Source organism: Ostrea edulis, chromosome 2 (assembly GCF_947568905.1).
Source record: "Ostrea edulis chromosome 2, xbOstEdul1.1, whole genome shotgun sequence".
Lineage (NCBI taxonomy): Eukaryota > Metazoa > Mollusca > Bivalvia > Ostreida > Ostreidae > Ostrea > Ostrea edulis.
The window spans coordinates 19,937,867-19,960,411 of NC_079165.1; positions in this window are offsets into that span (position 1 = coordinate 19,937,867).

Genomic DNA, 22,545 nt, shown 5'->3' on the forward strand with positions numbered 1-22,545 from the left:
TGCACATCTACGGGACACCACCAATCATCTTACAAAAGATTATTTGGCTACTGTTTAAAATGTAAATGGAGTTCTGGGAACATCGTTTTCCCTATTTTGTAACCATAATTAAAATTTTAAAAATCCGAAATCTTACTGCACATGTACAGGACACACTTGTCATATTCCAAAAAATTGAATGGTTACTGCTTAAAATAAAACAGGGCTTTGCAGCTGATGAAGAAGAAAGACAGACAGAGGAATAGAGGGACGGACCAGGGTAACAACATTATACAGATATTTCTTTACAAAGTGCAGGTATAAAAGATGGTTCAGACGTAATGTTTAGAACTTAACCTAACCAATTTCTTATAGATTAGTAAAGAAATAGGAGCGGTTACACTAGTGTGTCATTCTTGAATTTTCCATAAGGAATCGAATGTCAAAAACTCCACCTTGTAGTTGGTCATACGGAATTCTAAGTTGCACAGCAAGTGTGATATCAATACTGGAAAACATACAAAAAATTTAAACAATTAGAATTGCAGGAAAAGAGTGCACGGAACACATTGACTGGTGCTGAGGACACGCATTGTTTACCCGGTGTCTAAACACTTCTACACAACAAAGGTTTTCTTTTTAGATAGTACAATTCTAAAAGTTTTGTTTTGTTTTTTTGTTTTTTTTGTTTTTTTTAGTTAGTTCTCGACAGAAATGCGGGTGTTTGAAGTTCAACCTGGTTTAAAGAATACACAAAAACTAGACAAAATTTGCTTATCATGATTATGTATATGGAATAATGTGACTTTCACCGAATTTGAGACATCTGAAACAGTTTAGAAAAAGCACGAAATAATTTAGTTAGAATGTGCATCGTCATGAGTAATAAAGCCTACACAATAAACATGCAACTCCATTAAAATTGATGTCTGACGCTTTCAGTTAATATCATGCAATTATAACAAATTAACACATTTCTTATGCTGAAGAAAGCTCTTTATTATTTCACATGACGACATATTACTCCGATATACATAACTTATGATGTTTACTTATTCAATAAAAAGTGAGAAAATATATGTTAAAGATCGCTAATGACGACAAGACAAAGGTCAGGTGCTCTGTCATTTCCATAAGTACATATATCATGAACAGAAATTTTCACAAAACGAAGTTTCCCTCCAGAATAGTCATATTGTGGTGTGGGGAAGGGGGGGGGGGGTAAAAAAGAAGGTGGTGGGGATGTAGACAACTCATGCAACAGTTTAGCCTTCTTTCTAAAACGTGCCTGATAACATCTCTCATCCACTCTGGCATGGCCATCATCACAGTGATTTTAAAAAATCTTATAATTATCGGATGAATGCTAGTGCATGCGATATGTACAGTACTCTATCTGGAAACGGGATTCTTACAACACGCAAATTGGATGCATTTCCAATGACAAATACATTTTCTGGATTGCTTGTATTCTAATTAACAAATGCTTAGCGAATCAGTTTTCTTACTTTTATTGCTTAAATTATCAGAATTCAAACTTTAATGAATATGCATTATTTTGTACTTGGTTACATTCCAATATATACTGAAATCATGCATCATTTTGTCACTTAAATACAACGTAAGAATCAATTCATAACAATTTATATTCTTCATTTTTGATCACTGCGGGGAAAAGTAATTCGTTCCTATCAACTGACAATTTCTAGATCATCAAACATTTTGTACGTGTGCTTTAGTCGGTAAGGGTTATTATGTATCACTAGTACATATGAGAAAAAAAATAAGACAATTAATGCACATATATATCTTACTCATTTAGACTATTAACTACTGTAAGCATACTTGAGGAATTCGTTTACAGCGCGGCCTGAATTATTGTCTCAGTCCTTGAATATTAATTGAATGATAATCATGTCCGTCATATGATGAAGCAGAAATTAACAAATGCAATGTTTGCAAAAAAAAAAATCCTTTCTCAGGGCAGCGAAAACGCACTTTATGTTTTCAATTAATTTCACTTTTAAAGTGTACAAGAGCTGTTATATGGATTTTTTCAGTTTAACAATATATATTTTTTCTGACTGCTTTCATATATATTCTAAAGGTGCAAAGATTATATTTAAATTTTAAATTTTATAAGTTTCACACGAAATTTAGTGATTGTAATTTGCCAAACAGCGCAAAGTTACTGCTTACAGCAGTCTGCATGCCCAGTGTTTCAAATGGCAAGGATGTTTTCATGGTAATGTATGTTATATATACTACCTCTAACGAGCATGTTTGAAATGATGTATCTATAAATAATGCATACGTTCAGGTAAATATAAAATCATATGTGCGCAAGTCAATGCAAAACCCTAGTTGACACATGCAGCTAACAAATTTCTTACTTGTGCAATCTTGAGAAAAAACTGTGTCAAAAGTTTCTTCTATATCTTAGAGTCGACATTAGCTTTTCATTGACGTCGATTTTCATTGGATGCGCCGTTTTACATAGATTGCATATAATTCTTCTAGAAGTTGGTTTAAACATTAATTTACACAAGTTCTACAACCGATCTAGCTTACCTAGCTTTAGCCTAAAAAAAATCTGCTCGGCAAAGCATTTGTAAATGTCGAATTAGTAGACCAGATTATAGACAGAGTTTCATTAGAAGACTGAGGCGTAAATCTATATGATCTTTTATATGTGATAAAATGTCACCAGGTATCAAAAAGAGGGGGTCCATACAATACCACAAACAAGCAAACATACCCCCCCCCCTCTGACCCCCTCCCCCGACACAATATAAAGTTATCATTAACGTACAATGTAAGATACATCATAATTAATGTACAATGTAAGATACATCATAATTAATGTACAATGTAAGATACATTATCATTAACGTACATGTAAGATACATTATCATTAACGTACAATGTAAGATAATATCGGCAAAAACTCGATAAGAAAAGAATTCGGTTACAACCTAAATCACAATTTTCCTAAAATGACTAAAAATAGCTTGGACTACACAGATATTTATTGATATAAGCATAAGAATGCGGCTACACTTCTCCCCATCTCTGACGGACACGAAATCTCTGAAATTCGTGCAAGGATCGAGTTCTCAATGCTGTTCAAAATGCACATATCGTCCATCACAGATAATGACACACTATTTATCAGATATGTGGGAGAGGGCTATATTTACTTAACTTCATTGAAATCAGTTTATTCCACCAGTTGAAGATTGGTACAGGTCGTTAATATGTTCCATTATTAACCACGTTATGTGTTAAATCATACATTAAGGCTATTGACATGCAGGCTACTGAGTACTGTCTGAACCTTCTGTGTAATAATTTTACAATAAAATATATTCAAAACAAAACAAATGTGTTTAACAATATGTCGCTATCAATCAAATATATGAATTTTCTTTTTGAGGATTCCCCAGAAAATTTACACGATCTTGTCTTCAAATAAGGGCGGGAAATGCGAGACAAGCAGAGAAAACTGGGATTCTACGGAATCTTTTCTCTTATATTTCTTTTGAAATTCACATTGCTTTCGTCATAGACAATGAATGCATGTTTGTTGCAAACTAGTTCGATCCGGTTTTTAAGTTATCATTGTCTGCGATATGGAGCGTCGTCGAGTTACTTGAATCTAGTTTATATTTTTTTAAAAATACATAAAAATATATATATAAACAATAACATGTCTTTGGTGTTTTATCGGGTGATGAAGGTAGCTAACATTGCAGAAAAATTTTCATAACCCGCTTACTTGAGAAGGGGTAGCAAAAATAAAAGTTTTAGAAAACTTTCAGTATTTATTGCTATAGAAAATATCAATGCTTCGAATGGCAATTACTTGCTTAAAAAGTGTCGTGAAATGAAGTATATCATAATAAATCAAATTATCGTATCATCTAAATTGAAGAATAATATATTAAAACGATTATTTCGATTGTTGTTTAATGTATGTACATACTATCATTAAAAACAATTAAACAATACAATTATGCACTTTGCGATAACTGCATTTTGTCCATTTCTTTTTAAAACTTTGAAAGTCTACACTTTGTCAAAGAAAGAAAGAAGGAAGGAAGGAAGGGAAATGACGAAAAACAACGTTCCCAAGCAAAGTACAACACAGTCATGAATGAAACTGCCAGGAATGAAACCTGTAAGATTTCAGAGAGTAAAGTATATCCACATGCCAATATAGTCAGGAATTTACAGAAGGTAGATATAAAGAATTCAACCTCTAAAATTGAAGAATGAATTAGTAATCCCGCTAGATTATAAACGACAAACTGAAACACACCCGGCCTATCGACCAAACGAATGAAATTATAAACGCATGACGTTGATTTAGAATTGAAGATGAAGACTTTTAAAGTATCCAAAGATCATTAGACCCCGTGACAAAATCCATTTCATAATCATTAATTGTGAAACATTTTAAAAAGTTTTAGTTAAAAAAGATTCTTTTGATTTTTTTTTTTAAAAATTACTTGTTAAACACAAACGACTCCTTTTTTGAATGAAATAAAATGTTGCATTCTTTTATCCTAATTTTATAGGGAAGTAATCATAATGAATTTAAAGATACAAACAAACAAATAATACTAAAGGGAAAAAAACATTTGCATAGAAAATTGGAGAAATAAATGGTTTCATTTAAGGAAAAACATGTTTTTTGCAGGTGCATGAAACATGGAATGATAATTATAAATCTTAAAAGATTTATTTAATGAAAATGTTTTGATGGCCTTGCTAATTTTTTCAATTTGAAATGAGTGAAGAATTGACTATGTGAATATCAAATTCTTAAAACTGTGTTCAATAAGGCAATCGATTTCAATAGCACTGGTTTTAACGATGCATTTTATGTAAATCAAAATTTTGAAACATATAATTTTCTGCTTAGAAATATAAAAGTTGAATGTGCCATTGAAAAAAAACCCCATAATTCTTTCTGTGTAATTTTTGTTCAACAAAAGTTTAAAAGATCCCAAATGGAAACTTGGGAAAAGGAATTTAAGTTAGAAAACCTGTAGATTGGGAGGGCATAAATGCATTTTTGTAAAATGTTTGAGAAAAATTTTGTCGAGTTCAAATACAATCTTATCAACAATCTTTTATGTTATGGATACCTTTTGAGCAAATGTAATAAAGACAGGTATATTGTCCTTTCTGTTTAAATGTTATAAAAATTATAAGGGTATACCGTACACATATACAGAGTCGCATAGATATATTCCATGTAAGAAGACAACTGCAAACATACCGTCTCCGGTTATTTCTATAAGAATGATGAAAAACATTGATGCTTTGAATTTTGTAGTAACTTGTGTAGCTTATATTGGTTGATTGACTATCGTTTTACGTCCCTCTCGAAAATTTTTCACTCATATGGAGACGTTACCACCGTGTAGCTTATAGATTCTACAAAAGCAAGATTTTTTTTTTAAAGAATTGATTTCAATCCTAAAACTGCTAATTTCCATGAGATCAGATTAATAGTCTCCAGAACTTAATTATTACAATTATTATTGTAACACGCTTAAACAAAAGCCACGAATGGTCAAATATGGCCCTGCCATTTTGAGTAAAATAAAGTGTGTTCATTCGAAATTTCATCATGACATAAAAAAGCTTATGTCTTGTTTTTTTTTAATAAAAATCCAGTGTGATTTTCCGGGGGGGGGGGACGCTTATAGAAATTATAGCATGCACAAACCTTAACAGTTGTGTGTGTGTGGGTTTTTTTTTTTTTTTTTTTTTTTTTTTGCTGCAAAAAATTGGCAACTTCCACCAATTGCACCAAAATTAGTATACCCCAAGCCTCCATTCAAACTAATATTGATGAATTATAAACTACTTTGTATTATACTTGTATTTATGTTAAAACCGTGCTATTAATCCAAGGCAACATTGCAGATCTGTGTCCATGTAAATCAGAACAGAAAATGTGTTTTAGAAAGGTGTAAAAGTTTGTTATTTATTTTTTTTAAAATGACGAAACAATGTGAATCCTAATATAGATACAGAAACAAACTGGCCGGGAGACACACCCGCAACTTAACTAGTTCAAGTTTCTTTATTCACTCAAACCAACAACACGTGGTACATGAGGTCAAGTACATGTGATACATTCCAAAGGGAAGAGAGACACAAACATAATCATGTTCACATAAGGGCAGGAAAGAAGGAAGCGAGAGAGAAAAACAAAACAAAATAGATTATATGTATGAGTTATGGAGGACAGACTAAATCGTATATTTTTGTTATAAACAAACATAGGTCTCTCAATTTTTTAACACTTGTAGTTGACATTATTTCAGAAAATTTAACCACATTTGAATTTGTACAATACCTTGAATGTAAAAATTGTTTTCTTATGGCACACAATGATTTGCATTCTAAAATAAAATGAAACTCGTCTGCAATTTGACCTGAATTACAAATTGTACAAAACTAGAGATGCAAGATGTTAAAGGATTACACAACATCGTTCTACCAGCCACAATATTGTTACAAAATATAAATACGATAATGCAATAAAATGTGCAATGAATCTTTACTGGAAAATAAAGTGGTGCATAGTGTTATATTTAATCATTAGATTAAAATAGAGAATTTTTCTGGATCGAGGCCTGTCGGGTATGTGTATTGTTGTTAATCTGAAAGTTTGTACAAGTTGTAAGTAATATAAATCTAATGCCTCCAGTTAGCATGGCCTTTGCTTCCAGATAGCATGACCTTTGAGTCGCGTTAAACATGTGGGACAAAATGAAATATTACATAATTTGAAAATTTGTACACTTAATATGAACAATTTATTTCTTTTCACAACTTTTATATGAAACACTTTATCCTCTATATCAGTAGAATGGGGTTGTATTGCTATTTGGTGTATGTACATGTATAGTATGTAATTATTTGTTTTCTTGGTTTCTTCACAATCTTACTTAGTATATATATATATATATATATATATATATATATATATATATATATATATATACACATCCCACTTTTTCCAATTTATTTAAATATATTTTTGCGACATAAAATATTTGAAAAGAAATTCATAAAATCCATATAATTTTAGAAAAGAAAAGAAGGTAACAGTGGATATGTACATTTCTGGAATACATACAGCGATTGTATATATGTTGAAATATGGAATACGAATCAGAATTAATAAAGGCGCTTTATCAATACTACCACGTGTTCAACCCAGGGAGACCTCGTGACTTCCGGTGAGGACAATGGGGGGTCTCAGAGCACATTTTATCCAGACTGTGTAATTTGTAATTCGAAAAATAAACAAAATTAATTAAATCTTAGATATAAATAAATAGATAAGTAAAATAGCGTACATATTATACAAATAAACAAATAGAAGCACACCTGGTGCGGACAAAATGAATATACGTGTATATTAGTAGCATAAATGTCGAGGAGAACTCATAAAACTTTATTTGGGCATTAAAACAGCATCCCATATTTCATAAATTGACAGTGGCTGTGTAATTGTGACGCTGATATTAAGATATTCCTTTACTATGTAACTTACATGCTTATCTTGAATGCTGAAAGTGGAGAGAAATCTTTTATAATTATCGTAACAAAATATGAATGATAAAATGCCCTGGGTCTCTTTTTGGTTTATATACATATCGAAGTTTAAACGAAGCCTATTGACAATTTTTATGCCATAAAAGCATGCTGTTTACGCTGCATTATTTTTTTCCATATTTTTCACATGTCTGAAAACATCAATTCCCACGCGATTTTTTTTCTCGACGAAGTAATTTTCCCATTATTTCAGACGGTTCGTAAAATTATCTACATAGTATACATTTGGATTGTAACATACATGGATTGTATTATATAAGAATATTCATTGTGTTATTATTCATTGATAATTACACATTTTATAGAGTAAGCATACATTAAGAATAACATGTCTATTATCTATTTTTTATTTCTAGAAAAAAAATTTGAAAAAAATGAAAGTTATCATTGCTCTGGAATTGGAGAAAGTACATAATGCAAATAGATATACCAAGGTAAGATATATATATATATATATATATATATATATATATATATATATATATATATATATATATATATATATATATAATCAAACAGAAAATATTTCGCCTTTAAGAAGAGAACTCTGAACAACTTGAAAAACATGCTTAAGTTGCATCTAATCATCTATAAATATTGCTATTCCTATGAAGGCAGATTTTTGCATGTTTTATTGACTATCATCAAGCTTTTGATATAATGGAGTAAAAATAATTTGATAATTCTTTTAGACATGGGTATAGAAACCTTTTTTTTACATAAATGATTAGGAAAACGTATGAAATTGCACTTGTGTAAATTACGCCGTAGTAATTTTTTTCACTGGTCCGATGCGTGTGACACTAAAGTGACAAATGAAATCCTTATTTATCCAAGAAATTTCGTCCACGACCTGCATAAATACTTTCACCAAATGGATACTTAATTGGTGTTAGTCCGTTAACCCCACAACGCCCAAGGCGGTTTTCAATAAAGCTGGTACATGCTTACTTGTACATGCGGTGTTAAGAAGGCCCCGGTGATGAGAAGTGCTCTGCGCTATTCGCTTTACCTTCTTGAAATAAAATATTTATTACATCGTCGTTTTTATTGCCATCATGGTTTGTATAAAATAGCTAAAACTTTTCAATTCAATTAATTTTGCTCAAACCATATTAAATGGTGCATGAGGTACAAACACCAGAGGTTCATTGTATACATGTAAATGGGAAACAGCTGAGTGAGATAGAGGTAATTGTACTAAGGTATGCATGAGAAAAGAAACAGATCAACGATCGGGAGGGACGGACAATTCTAAAAATTAGGGGTTTTTCTGAAATTTTGTTAAAATTTGATGAAAATGTCACTGCATTTGTCACTTGTTTGATAGACTGATGAAAATACTCAGACATGTATATTAAATTCTGTTTCTAAGTGTGTTATACAGGGGAAAAAAACCCGGTCACCTAGGAATAGTATTAGGTTGACGAGAACCATAAACTCTAAATATCATTAATATATAAATATGGTTTGCCAATTTTGTGGTCATCTTATATATTCCCTGAAAATAGCAGGTAAACTTGAAAAATTACTCCAATTTGTTGTTTCGATGTCACGATATACGAGATGTAGTATTTATTATTGTGCAGAGACTTGTCAGAAACTGAAACTGCATTTCCTATTGTTTAAACTTTAAATTGGATTTATCAAATTAAGCACACTTTTAACTGATACCATAAATATATTAACAAAATTTGCTTGTATTAGATATTTTTCTCTTTAATCGAATGTATAAGTAGCGGGTATTGTAAATGTTTTCCCAGTACGTGTAAATATTCATTGTTCGTGTACGTATTATAAATATATTTAATCATGTATCTGTTTATTTATGTGTGTTCATCAACACGCCTTTATTCTTCTTTGCATCCAGTTTTAAATTCAAATACATGTATTCATATTATTAAAATGTTACATCTTCTACATACAGTGATTAAATATATATACATAATATTTAGTAAACCTCTCATGAAGATGAATGGCGAGCAGGTTTTATGTAAGCCTATTGGCTTTTTTTTCCTTAATCTCATGTATTCACATTGTTTGTTTAATGATACTGACATCGAATAAATAAATAAAATAATGTTTAAACTAACACGTACATCTACGAAAGAACTTAATTTCATAATCAAACTGAAGTTTAGAGAGAGAGAAAGAGAGAGACCCACCCAAATACCGAAACCCTTTCTGAGAATAAGAAATTCCTAAAATTTTATGTTTGTAATCATATGTTAACCGATTTCCTAAAAAGTCGGTGATCGCCTTACTTTGATCAGAAATGGATTGAGATGACAGATCAATATAAATGGACGTATATGTGCATTGCGTGCCACATCGCTGTCGTCTCTTCCTGTGAGAGGCAAGAGATTTAGAGGCCAATTGTAAATAGAAAATTAAATAATCTGCATTAATCAATTTATTTCACTCAAACCACTTACAACGGCATAATGAGGTACATGTATTGTATGTAAATTACATGACAAACAATGCATGCATGTATAACACTGAGAGTATTAAATCCAGCTAATACCTGTGATCTATCACATAATGAGCGTAATATTTCACATCAATAACTCAGATATAATTCAAGATTTCATAAATATGTATGTGTTATTGCTATTATTCTCAATCACACCCAGCTGTTAAGAAAATCATAAAATATTCAATAAAAAAAAATTTCAAGATCATGAAAATTATTTTTCGAGGGTTCGGAATAGTTTTCCTGCTCTGCGGAACAGACGTCTCTGCGTGGAAATTCTGGCCTGACAATCGAAGCAGCATAAGAAATCCCATAAATTAAAAAGGACGCGGGGATTTGCATAGACTATATTATAATTACTGCCACATTGTGTACCATTTTTACGACCAATGAAACGATTACATCTTTGGAAGAAAAAAAAAGAAAAACATCCATTGACAGTAAATGTACAATTAGTAAATATAATTGTCGGAGTGACACAAACGCCCCACCCAAGGGCCACAACTTTGCCAAAAGTTATTAGACCGGACCCATATAAGTATTTAACTTGCGTATTTTCATAATATATCTATATCCTATTTCAATTCGAAATGATCATCGATCATCTATGACTTAGAAATTTTCTAGGTTCAAGGATCATAGCTTTGTCAAAGGTTTGGGCAAAGTAAAAAAGAATTTTCTTTTCACTAAGCCCAAATAGGAACTTGCATTTGATCTGTATCGACACTTATCATACATATAAACGTGTGTTATTTTTTCTCCCAATACTCAATTCCAGCTTTTCTCTCTTATTCCTATTTCTTTTTGCATGTATTGTAATAATTAGTATAAGACTTATTTTACTTAGAATTTTCATTCACCTCTTACTTGTAAGATATTTAGAGCGAGATTAATATAAGCCTTTTGGCTTGTTTCTCAATCTATTTCATGTATAAGACATTGTTTGTAAACATTATCGAATTATTTACGAATAAATATTGTTTAAACTACAAACTAAATAGAAACTTGACCTTTGTATTTCCATGATGTATCTATACTGTACATTTCAATTAAAAATGTCCACGTATGACTTAGAATTTTCTAGGTTCAAGGTACATAGAACTTTGTCATTTTTTACTTGATCCAAATAGAAACTTGACCTGTCTGTTTTTGTGACGTACTTATTCCATGCACGGGTGAGATGTGAATTGTTGGAAATTTCAAAGGGACACAACTTTGTCAAAAAATATTTAACCAGAACCAAATAACAACCTGGCCTCATAATACATGTACATCTATATACCAAATTTCAGTTGAATATATGCATCTTTAATTAGCATATACAATGAACGGAAACTAAATTATGACGGAAGGACGGGAAAGGATTTATGACCATAAAAATGTACCGAAACAATACAGAACACTGTACAGCAAGAAAAATAGTACTGGTGTTCACTACTTTGTTTAACTGAACTGAATTTATTTCTCATCACAATTACACAATTGTATACAGAGATTTAGTACATATATTTTATATAAAAATGATGGTAATATATCACTAAATGTTTTAAGGCATGCTAGAGTATGGAGATATAGGCAACATATGCAATTTTAGATTCGAGTTTCGAGTAGTCATTGGGTCGGGGAGCATAGTTTATTAATATTTCTTATAAAGGAACACAATTTTCTTAGAAAAGATTGCTTAACTCTCCTTCCATACAATCAAACAATTCACCCCAGGGAACACCGGACAAGTGTCGTACTTCCTTAAATACATGGTTTATGGTGTGAAGTTTGGCGTCATTACCATGTTACAGTAGCTCAGTGGGAGAGCGTTCGCTTCGTAACCGGAAGATCGTGAGATCGAGCCCCGCTAGTGCTATGTTTCAGTAGCTCAGTGGGAGAGCGTTCGCTTCGTAACCGGAAGATCGTGAGATCGACCCGCTAGTGTTATGGCCGCGTCAAATCTAAGACGTTAACTTAAGTAGAGATTGCTCCTTCGTCAAAATCTCGGGGAAGTGAGAATCACGGGTCTTTCGGATATGACCTTGAAAACGGAAGTCCTTGAAAACGGAAGTCACGTGTCGTGACAGGCAGTGGCACGATAAAGAACCTTTACTGCTGCAGTCCTGAGCGCTAAGCAAAGGTCTAAATGTGGTACTTCACCTACAGCTGGTGACGTCTCAATATGAGTGAAAAATTCTCGACGGGACGTGAAACAAACGTACAGCAATCATTAACAATCATGTTTCATTCAATGAGATCTGAATCATTTACTGATATTGTCATACCTTTACTGATTTCCTCTATATAAAAGTACTACAAAATTTTATACAGTTATATAATGGGTAAATCAGGAAATAACAAATTCCATACCCCCCCCCCCCCCCCAAGCTATTTCCCCTGGCGGTTTCGCTTTTTTATCATGTATTCCCAAATACCAATTACATCACTATATACTGTAATTGTTGCAAAATCATAATGGGCATCTAAAACAATTTTTTCGTTTCGTCATAAAGTTCTAGACCCCATTCACAGCAATTTAATTCATTACTTCATATGACTATATAAAACAACGAAAATCAAAACATTAAAAAAAACTAAAAGAAGGTTCAGCTGTTTCATTGTATTGTGTTTTTCTCTCTGGTTTTTTTTTTTTTTTTGGTTGTTGTTGTTGGTTTTTAGAAAATGCAAATATTGATAATGCCTAATGAGCTGTATTTATATGCAATCTGCCTTCCTACAGTTTTGGATCCCCCATTACACCCGTTTATTTCATCATTGCAGATACAGTCGTATTCAGTCTACCACACGAAGTATCGCCATGCACCGAGAAGGAGTTAAGCACCAAACAAAAAGAACGAACAAACGAACAAAAAGTATGGTGGACATGTAACAAGCAAGGATATTTTCTTAAAGTAGCAGCAAGTGCTTTCATAGGACAGAAATTCAGGTCAAAGTTTGAATAACTTAAGAAGTATGTTAAGGTGAAATGGGTTTTGTTTAATTTACACATCCAATCGTTACCTGATAATTGCTTAATTTCATGTAATATAAAAGTTATGGCATGAAGAGGTAAGTCAGGAAAAGGTCGTTATGTAAACACACGGCCATCAATCGTCCATGTACGTGGATGTCATATGAAGCAGAAAGAATTAAATAGAACACAATTGAAATTTTATGGATGACAAAGGTATATTTACAATGTATTTACAATTGTAGGGATAACGACAGGATTTAACCTTCCAGTTAAGGTAGAAATTACTCATATGTACACCAGACCCGATTTCTACGAACAACCAGCACGGGAGCCAAGAGATGACGCTTCATTTTTCAACTGGAGAAATACATGTAATTCATCGTAGGGAAAACGGGGTCAAAGAGTGCGTATGTGAGACATATAAAATTGCCATGAAAAATTATAATGCAAAATTTCAGAACAATATAAAGATTATGTTTTTTGTTTTCCAAATGATCCCTACTAAATGCGACAAATGAAATAATATTGATAAAATATTCGAAATCATTCGAATTCTGACTAAGCAGGTTATGAAAGAAGATCTGTATTTATAAGATATGATCCCATTTAATGGCCTATAAGCAGCAGCTTGTAACGTCAAGACTTTTGATTCTGTACTCCTGTCATGCTTTTTACACTACTTAAACCTACACATGGGACACAGACATGTAATTACCATGCACATAAAGTAGCAAATTATGAACATGTAGCGTGTGACCTTAATCTGCATTTTACCACGTTGTGCATTTAAATTTACCGGGTGGCCGTAAATTCGAAATTGACGACATGCCAGCTTTGTGAATTTCGCATTTACTGTCGCACTGTAAATTATAAATTTACAAGATGGTAGATGGCAATTTGATGAAAATAGTGATGTCCTTGATAACTAAAAACAAGTTGAACAGGAAATTCTGAAGGCAGATTTACGATTTCATAGCTTTTTGGTCTCCAACCATCATCCCGCAATATGAACGGTCGAACATGTTTCAGAAAATCGTCAGAATTTCATACATCCTGGACACTCATCTTAATGAGTACGACTAAAATATCTACAGAAAAATGAAAATGTATGTAACCAAATACGGAAACTACCTTACAAAATACCGATTTTATTAACTTCGTTTGACTTTGAGAATATTCGGTCACCGAATTAGTGACTGCAAACATTCCGTATTCTAACAACGCTATAAGACATGTCATGATGAAAATTCTTTGAAATCTAAATGACACATACATACGCCATAACGACAATTTCATGACAAATGTTTGTATTTAATGAATTCAACTACTTGATAATATATCAGCGTTAGATTTATTGTTTCGGTACTTTAGTAGTACTTGGTAGTATTTTTCAAATTCGATATAGTGCTTCATAACAAGATTTGATATACTGTTAAATAATCTGGAATACCGATCCGATGGTGTCACTAGTAGCAACTATTTTGCAATCTTATCGTGTCACCTAAAAGAAATTATCGGGTAAATAATTTTAAAACGATATTTCCCGAAAGAACACAAAGAAACTGAGGCTATTTTACTGTAGAATTCTATAACGAAAGAAAGTGTTCATTACACGAGAAGGTCATCGCCAAAAACCAAATCAATGCAGCAATGCTGCAGGTCTCTGTATGTCAGTTGTACAGAAACCTATTACACAAAAAGTAATTACACTGACATTCAAGACTGGATGGTGTTATTAATCCAACGCACCGTAAAACAAAAGATTAATGCTATATATGTGCTTCCCAAATGAAAGTTATATGTAGAAAATGAAAATGACATTTTGACCTGAAAAATGCACCAGTCATGATCAATCTGATTTCCAGTTCTAGTCATCACTTGGGCATCTACGTTGCATTTGACCTTTGACTCGAAAAGCAACTATGAAGTTTTGGTGATAAATCGAACAGCATTTGGTGTTAGCATATTAGAAATCCATTGACATTTTACCTGAAAATCAGAAAATCTACTAGTTATGCTTTTGGTGTTACATGACTATTAAGCAAAAGTCTCCCAAGACCTTATTGACTAGCGAATCGTCATCTGCGAAAAGGGAGGGACACCATTACAACAAGAACACTGCATTTAACTACATTATTCTAAAACAATTTTGTACATCAATATATGAATATTTCTTATTTTTCTCTTTCCGTCTTCTTTTCACGTTTTAGTTTTATTTGATAGTAAGAAAACAAGAAATGGTCAGGACAAATAACTATAGAGACGCCGGGTGTGTTTGTGAAGGAATTAACGGGTTTATGAGCCGTATAGCTTAAGGAAATAAAGAATGTGAAAGAAGTATGCTGGCGTCATGCCCACTTGTATATTTATTTCGTAATCATCAACTGCACACAGCAAAGACGTCGCTGATGAAAAATGTTGGAAAGTAATTACTGCATGTACATTTCATCCTCTTTTTTAATGACAAGCCCGTGTCTAATTACGTCCAGAAAATGGCGTGGACATCATGTGTACAAAGTCACCACTCAATTATTTAGTCTCTACTTAATTGCTATCTATACATTATATAGCTGTTGGTGATATCTAGGTTAAAAGGACATATCTGAAGGTCACCGACATTGATAAATGTGATATATAATGTCATTGATATCATATAGTGAACCGTTGTAGTATTTTTAAATTTTTTTTTTTTCATATGAAAGGGAGAAAGAAAGCAGCTAATTGATTTATGAGTCAAAAGGTCATAGTATCTCCCCACCTCATATTTGCACCATACATTGTAGGTAGGAGGCAAACAATACCTACCGATGTCTTGGTCTCGGGTCAAGGACATTATTTAAACCTAACGTTAGAGAATGGTAGCCATTGAATGATGCCATGGTGAAAAGGAATGTCCTGCTTAATGGAGTTTGCAACTTATGGTGGCAGACGACGCTCAGTAAACCAAACGAAGATGTGACCCCGTGAAATGTTTAAAGCTATATTGGGGAAAACCCTGTCGTGAGAGTCCACAGATATAATGTCAGAAAACACACAAAAAGTGTCATGAGATTTGAGTTCAGAGATTTATGAATGATTAGATTCATTGACTATTTATCACTGAGGATTAAAATGTTTTCCAGGCTACTCGTTATGTACTTCTCGCTCTTTCTCCTACTCACTTTGCTTTGATCAGTTTGAATTTTTTATTTTGATAGAATTTCTGCCTGTCAACAGAAGGATCCGAATTTACAATGCTGATATTCATCGTAAGCCTAACTGGTTGTTTATATCACATCCAGTAAAACGTAGTCTTTTTTTTAGAATGTGATTTTCTTGGATTCTTTATTGTCAAAGAAAGAAAAATAAAAGTAACGAAATCAATTCTGTGATTGCAGCTCACTTGATCAGCCAATCAATCAGCGGGCCCGAATTCTCTCCGATTCGTTATCTGAGGTCGAACAATAGTCTCTTTCTAAAATCTCTTTGATTTATTAATCTTTCGACAAATGAAACAGATAAAAGCACTCTGAACATATTGCGTGTGCGCATATTTCAAAGTTTTGTCACATAGTTCTTAACTGATGTATAGCGCTAATTGTTGAGGGACCTAAATGTTCTATAGGAACGATCTTGCCTTGTGCAAGCGTGCACCAAAATGAGACAGAAGTGTCGTCTGCGTACGACCGAATTCCCTGTCTGTGCGTGCGTGGCTCCCGGGATCCGCTGACATTGGAGTGACAATATGATGATTTTAATATTCATATCGTCGGCCAATTGGTTCTTATTTATGAGTTTCGTGGCATGATTTGAAGCCGAAGAAAAATGTTGTATAGATAAGAATCATTTCTCTTCTTCAATTTCTCCACAATGACTGAAACGATTTGATCTTTCATTTGTGGTAACATCTCGAGTCTCCACCAGATATCGTTCTTATAAAATTGCAATATTACGTAAACCTGTTAAAAATCATACAGAAGCTCACACTCGTGACAAAATATGCAAAGTTGAGCATAAAACCCATCAAAAATACATTTCACACAACAACTCATGACAATTTTCAAACGTAAATGACGCTAAATTAACGTATACGCAAATAATAATGCACAATGTTCTCGAAATCTCCAAATTTTGGAAAGATATTTAATCGAATCCAAAAAAAAAAAAAAAAAAAAAAAGGTATCTTCAATTCGGATAGGATATATCTTTACACCATTAGATGTATGTATGCCTCCAATTTGTCCGCTGAAACAATGCGCTCTCTGTAGTTTTAATAAACCATGTTATAAGAATAACTTATTGAACCAAATTCATTAACATTATCCATAAATGAATATTGCTTTTCAATTTCTACTTGAATAGAATTAGATATTGATGTACTATTAATTTTGTTGTCGAGAGGAATTTTAAAATTGTGCAAAGAAATATTCTAGGATGTGCAACTCTGAGTTATTAATCTTCTATAGAACGCTTCCTGAAGGGCGTGGACATAATATGCACATCATAATATCAAGATCAAATCATAAAGTACTGTTAAAAAATTAAAGTACAGTTATTGAAACAATATATTCTGATCGAAACGTTGTAAATGTCATTTCAAGGTTCCATCATGATGAATTCTTCAAAGACAAATTATGGATTTCTTCAGAAAATTCGAAAGACATCCCTGATTTTAATGCCAGGACGATTAATTCCGTTCAACATTAATTACACATTTGAAGACACCCTTTTGATTTCATTTCTACACGATTTTGTATTTGAAACGATTTTTTATATACTATGACGACGTCGAGAATTCATGAGAGTGACGAATTTAATTTAAAGTTGTTACCTAAGAGTGATCATGTAAGAAATTGGCATAATTTAAGTTTCAAAAGGATTAAGTACATGCATCATTTACAGAAAATTTTCATATTTTTGGTTTAGGCAGATATTATTTAACACCGCAGCTATATTGATAATCTTTAGAAATATTTTTCTACGTATATATATGTACATGTATATACTTGATCATAAACCGTTATAACTTTTTTTCCAAGTATCAGTAAAAATAGATGATAACTCAAAACTGTTTAGTGGCCAGGAGGTCCATTTCAGAAAAGATATTATCGAAGAAATAAATTTCGTTTTTGAAAATACTCGCGAAAATGAACTGCTACGCTTCACACCGGTATATTTAGCGCTTCACGAAAGTATGCCGGCGGTTCATACTCTCATGTATTTTAAAACGTGAGATTTATTTTTTATATTTACATTCTACTTTCATTTCTTTCGGAATGCCCAGACGTTAAAATGGACGGATTTTATTTATCAAGATTCATACGCGCATTGATCACAACTGCAGCGCATTCATGAGGAAATGGCTATTATTACAATTTGTAAAGATATCAAAGGCAAAAACATTGGTAATGTAAGCATCATTGAACTTAAGATCAGTATCTTAAGTAAACTTGTACTTTTATTTATACCAGTTCTATTGGTACTCGTGTGGTTGAATGAAAAAAAAGAAGTTTCCATCACTGTAATGGATTATAGGAAAGAAATCAAGTTTTCAATCTAAAAGTGTACTTTTTATTATACCAGCCTGAAGATACTCTTCTCTTAGAAACTTATCACTGAATGAAGAGATCGAGATTACAGTACATATATCTATTTCCTATATATAATTGTAAGAATCGTAATGAAATTGGCTCCCTAACGAAGTTCAGGGGGGTATATAGGAATCACCCTGTCTGTCCGCCCGTCCGTCCGTCTGTCTGTCCGTCTGTTTGTCTGTGCAGATTTGTGTCCGGGCTATAACTTCTTTGTTCTTTGACTTAGGCATACCATATTTGGCACACAGGTGGATCACCATTAGACGATGTGTCGAGTATCTTCATGACCTCTATATGACCTTGACCCTTGACCTCAAGGTCAAAATTAAAAGTTTTTACAATGGATTCGTGTCAGGGTCATGACTTCTTTGTTCTTTGACATAGGCATACCATATTTGACACATGAGTGTACCACCATGGGACGATGTGTCATGTACCTTTATGACCTCCATATGACCTTGACCTCAAGGTCAAAATTAAAAGTTTTTATAATGGATTCGTGTCAGGGTCATGACTTCTTTGTTCTTTGACATAGGCATACCATATTTGACACATGAGTGTATCACCATGAGACGATGTATCGAGTACCTTCATGACCTCTATATGACCTTGAACTTTGACCTCAAGGTCAAAATTGATTATAGGGTTTTGACATAGTCATACCATAAGACATGGGTGTATCACCATAAGACTATGTGTCATGTACATTCATGACCTCTTTATGACCTTGACCTTTGATCTCATGGTCAACATTATAGGTTTATGCCATGGATTTGTGTTCGAACTATATCTTCCATTTTCTTCTACAAAGGCATACCATATTTTTACACTCAGGAAAGAGGTAATTCATACCTATTAACAACACCCTTTGAGAGATTGGGGTAAGCGGGGGGTATTCTTAGTGAGCATTGCTCACAGTACCTCTTGTTAAAACTATATCGTATAACATTTCTTTCGAAATCGAAGAACATGTATGCCTTTTGTTACGTTTGATGAATGAAAAAAGTGAAAATAACGAACAGTGACCAATTTCATAAATTCTATAAATAATTCAAAACCGAGAGTAGGGCAAACACGGGCCCCTAGCCACAGCAGAGTCGAGGCCAGGTGCTTAGAAGGAGTAAGTATTCCGTGTTGACCGCTATCATCCGCCTTGAAGCTTGTATATTGATCAGTTAAACAGAATACTAGAAATCCGTAGTCATAATCAGTATGTAGGGAACGGCCTAACATTTGGTATGAAACACATGGTACAACATTCGACCTAAGGACAGGTTGTGGTTGTAAATTACACCACCCTACTGAGCATAGACTTTGTGAAATGCTGACTTTGAACAAGACGAATGAAACCCCTGCAACATCAACTTATTTGTCAGTAGCCCGTCTCCATTTAAAAATTGATCATATGCAGAACATTCTCTTGTGTATCTGATCAGTTGAGAGACATCAACACCATATGCAGGTGATAATGGGAATTATTGGAAATTGACAATGATGTAGCCGAAGCCACCGTTTGTCATAAAGTTGAATTGCTATTTTGCCGTTATTGTCTATGTTCAATAAAAAACGTGTAACAGAAACAAAACATTGATATGAAAATATCTAAGCTATGCGGACACTTTGTGCCTTTCAGACACAATGTTTCCTAAAACCCTGAAAATCATCATATCTGTGATGTCATATTTCTTATTACTTACTAATAAAGTCTATCAGAAAAAACATCGTATAACCACATCTTATTTCTGATCAACAGTGTTGTAGATCACACTATTCTTGGTATCAGTTTGAAAGTTTAAACAAATGAAAATGATTCAACAAGAGATTTTTCAAAAATACTAATGATCTCAAAAATTATAAAATTGAAGTCAGGACAAATATAATTTCTGCAAATATATAGGAAACAAAGATGAGCTGTAAAGAGATTTCTTGACAGAAAGTTGCACGAAGCCATTATCAAATTCCTCAAAGAACCACGCAGAAATAGGTGAATCATTTACTTTTCTTTCATTTTTTCCTCATTGGTAGACAAATCAGGAAAACAAATTGCAAGTGCGAAATGGTTACAATACTTAAATAGCCAGAAACTTCTTCATTACATTGTCATAGACTGGTTAAATGTTCATTTCTACAACGACATTCAAATTGAAAAAAAAAATTGTTGTGGGTTGACTACATTCGTTTTATGGCGATTTCAAAATTGTCAATGCAACTGGATAACTTTTGCGTTTGTGAATTTGTGCAGCAGCTTAGAATTTTAGATCCAGTATATATATATATTGATGATCAAATATAATTCTTTAGCCAATGTATTAGAAAGTTTGTGCTTCGTGTGAAAAAAAGTCTTAATCTTTTTGAGTTTTATTTATTTTTTCTTCAACTTGTGCATTTGGTAGGACATACAAAAAATAAAACATCCATGCAGTCAAGAAATTAAAATGAAATCAGATAAGTACTTTTCTCAATATGATTTAGCAAAGAACTTTCGACAGTAAACTTACGACATGAAATGCAAATGTGTCCACGGGATGACAAAATAAGTTTTTAGTTTTCTGGAAACGCAAAGAATATGTAAAACAAAGCAAAAGATAAGTTATATAAATTAGGTTAAAATTCAAACTATGTGAATTATTCATTTCATTATTCGCTATGAGTGACAGAACAATTTGTGCTATAGTATATCATGAAATAAGAATGCTCAGTTATCGCGGTGAAAAGTTAGATTATGAAACTGAATTTGTCGCAGTTTAAAACTACATACTCATGTATCCAAAATATTTCACTGTAGTTGATATCCAAAATAATGAAAATATTTATGTTTATTCAATATTCCACGGCTGTTACTGCAGGACAACAGCGTATTAATGATATTCAGCTCGTACCTGATCAATCATTACTTATTGTATTGGAAAGAAAAAACTGGATCAAAACTTCTAAACTGAATTCAATATTACACAGAACAAAGTCCTATATTCAAGAGAAGTAAACACAATTTTCAACATGTTCTACATGTACGCAGGGACGATGTTTAAAACAAATGTCATATAATTATTCTTTGATAACATTTCATGAGTGGAATACTAATATCAAACAACTCTAATATTATACCCTGACATAGAATCATTTTCTCTAGGAAGATTCACCGTAATTCAGTTTTATTCCGTCACAATTGCCTATTCTAAACAAGGAAACACATTTTTCTAACAGTACCTGACCGAGAGACAACGCATGTAAATTGTAACAAACGTTTGCAGAACCCAATCTCCACCAAACAGAGACATGCAAATAAACAGCAGTTCTGGCACTGCATGTAACACGCACAGTATCAGTACTTTTCTGATTAGTCACACTTTAAAGATTTTGATCGGGGGTATATGATGACTGAACAGTTAAGCTTGATTAATTTCAGTCACCACCGCACCCTAGGGGAATCTGTTGGCGATCATATTCGTTGGTTCGATAGACAATCAGCTTACTGTGGAATCAGTAGAGTTCATGGGGGCTCAATTTTCGTGAATTTCGTGAGTACCCGTATCTCGTGAATTTCAAATCACAACAAAATACACAATTTAGAATTTTTTAAATGTATCAGAAATTACATCCCAACGAAACGACAATCTTCATAATGCATGAAAATTGGCCACCGTAAATTTAAATGAATGGTAATGGTCCAATTTTATGTTGTATTATGTTGCCATTTGGAACATACACTTTTTAAACAGGGGTGACTTGAACATCTAAACCCCCAAGAATTTGTTTTACAGTGAACAAAATGTTTGTCTAGTGCGAAATGGTTAATCGCTACTGTCGAACAGATTAAATACAACAGTATATATATATATATATATATATAGAGAGAGAGAGAGAGAGAGAGAGAGAGAGAGAGAGAGAGAGAGAGAGAGAGAGAGAGAGAGAGA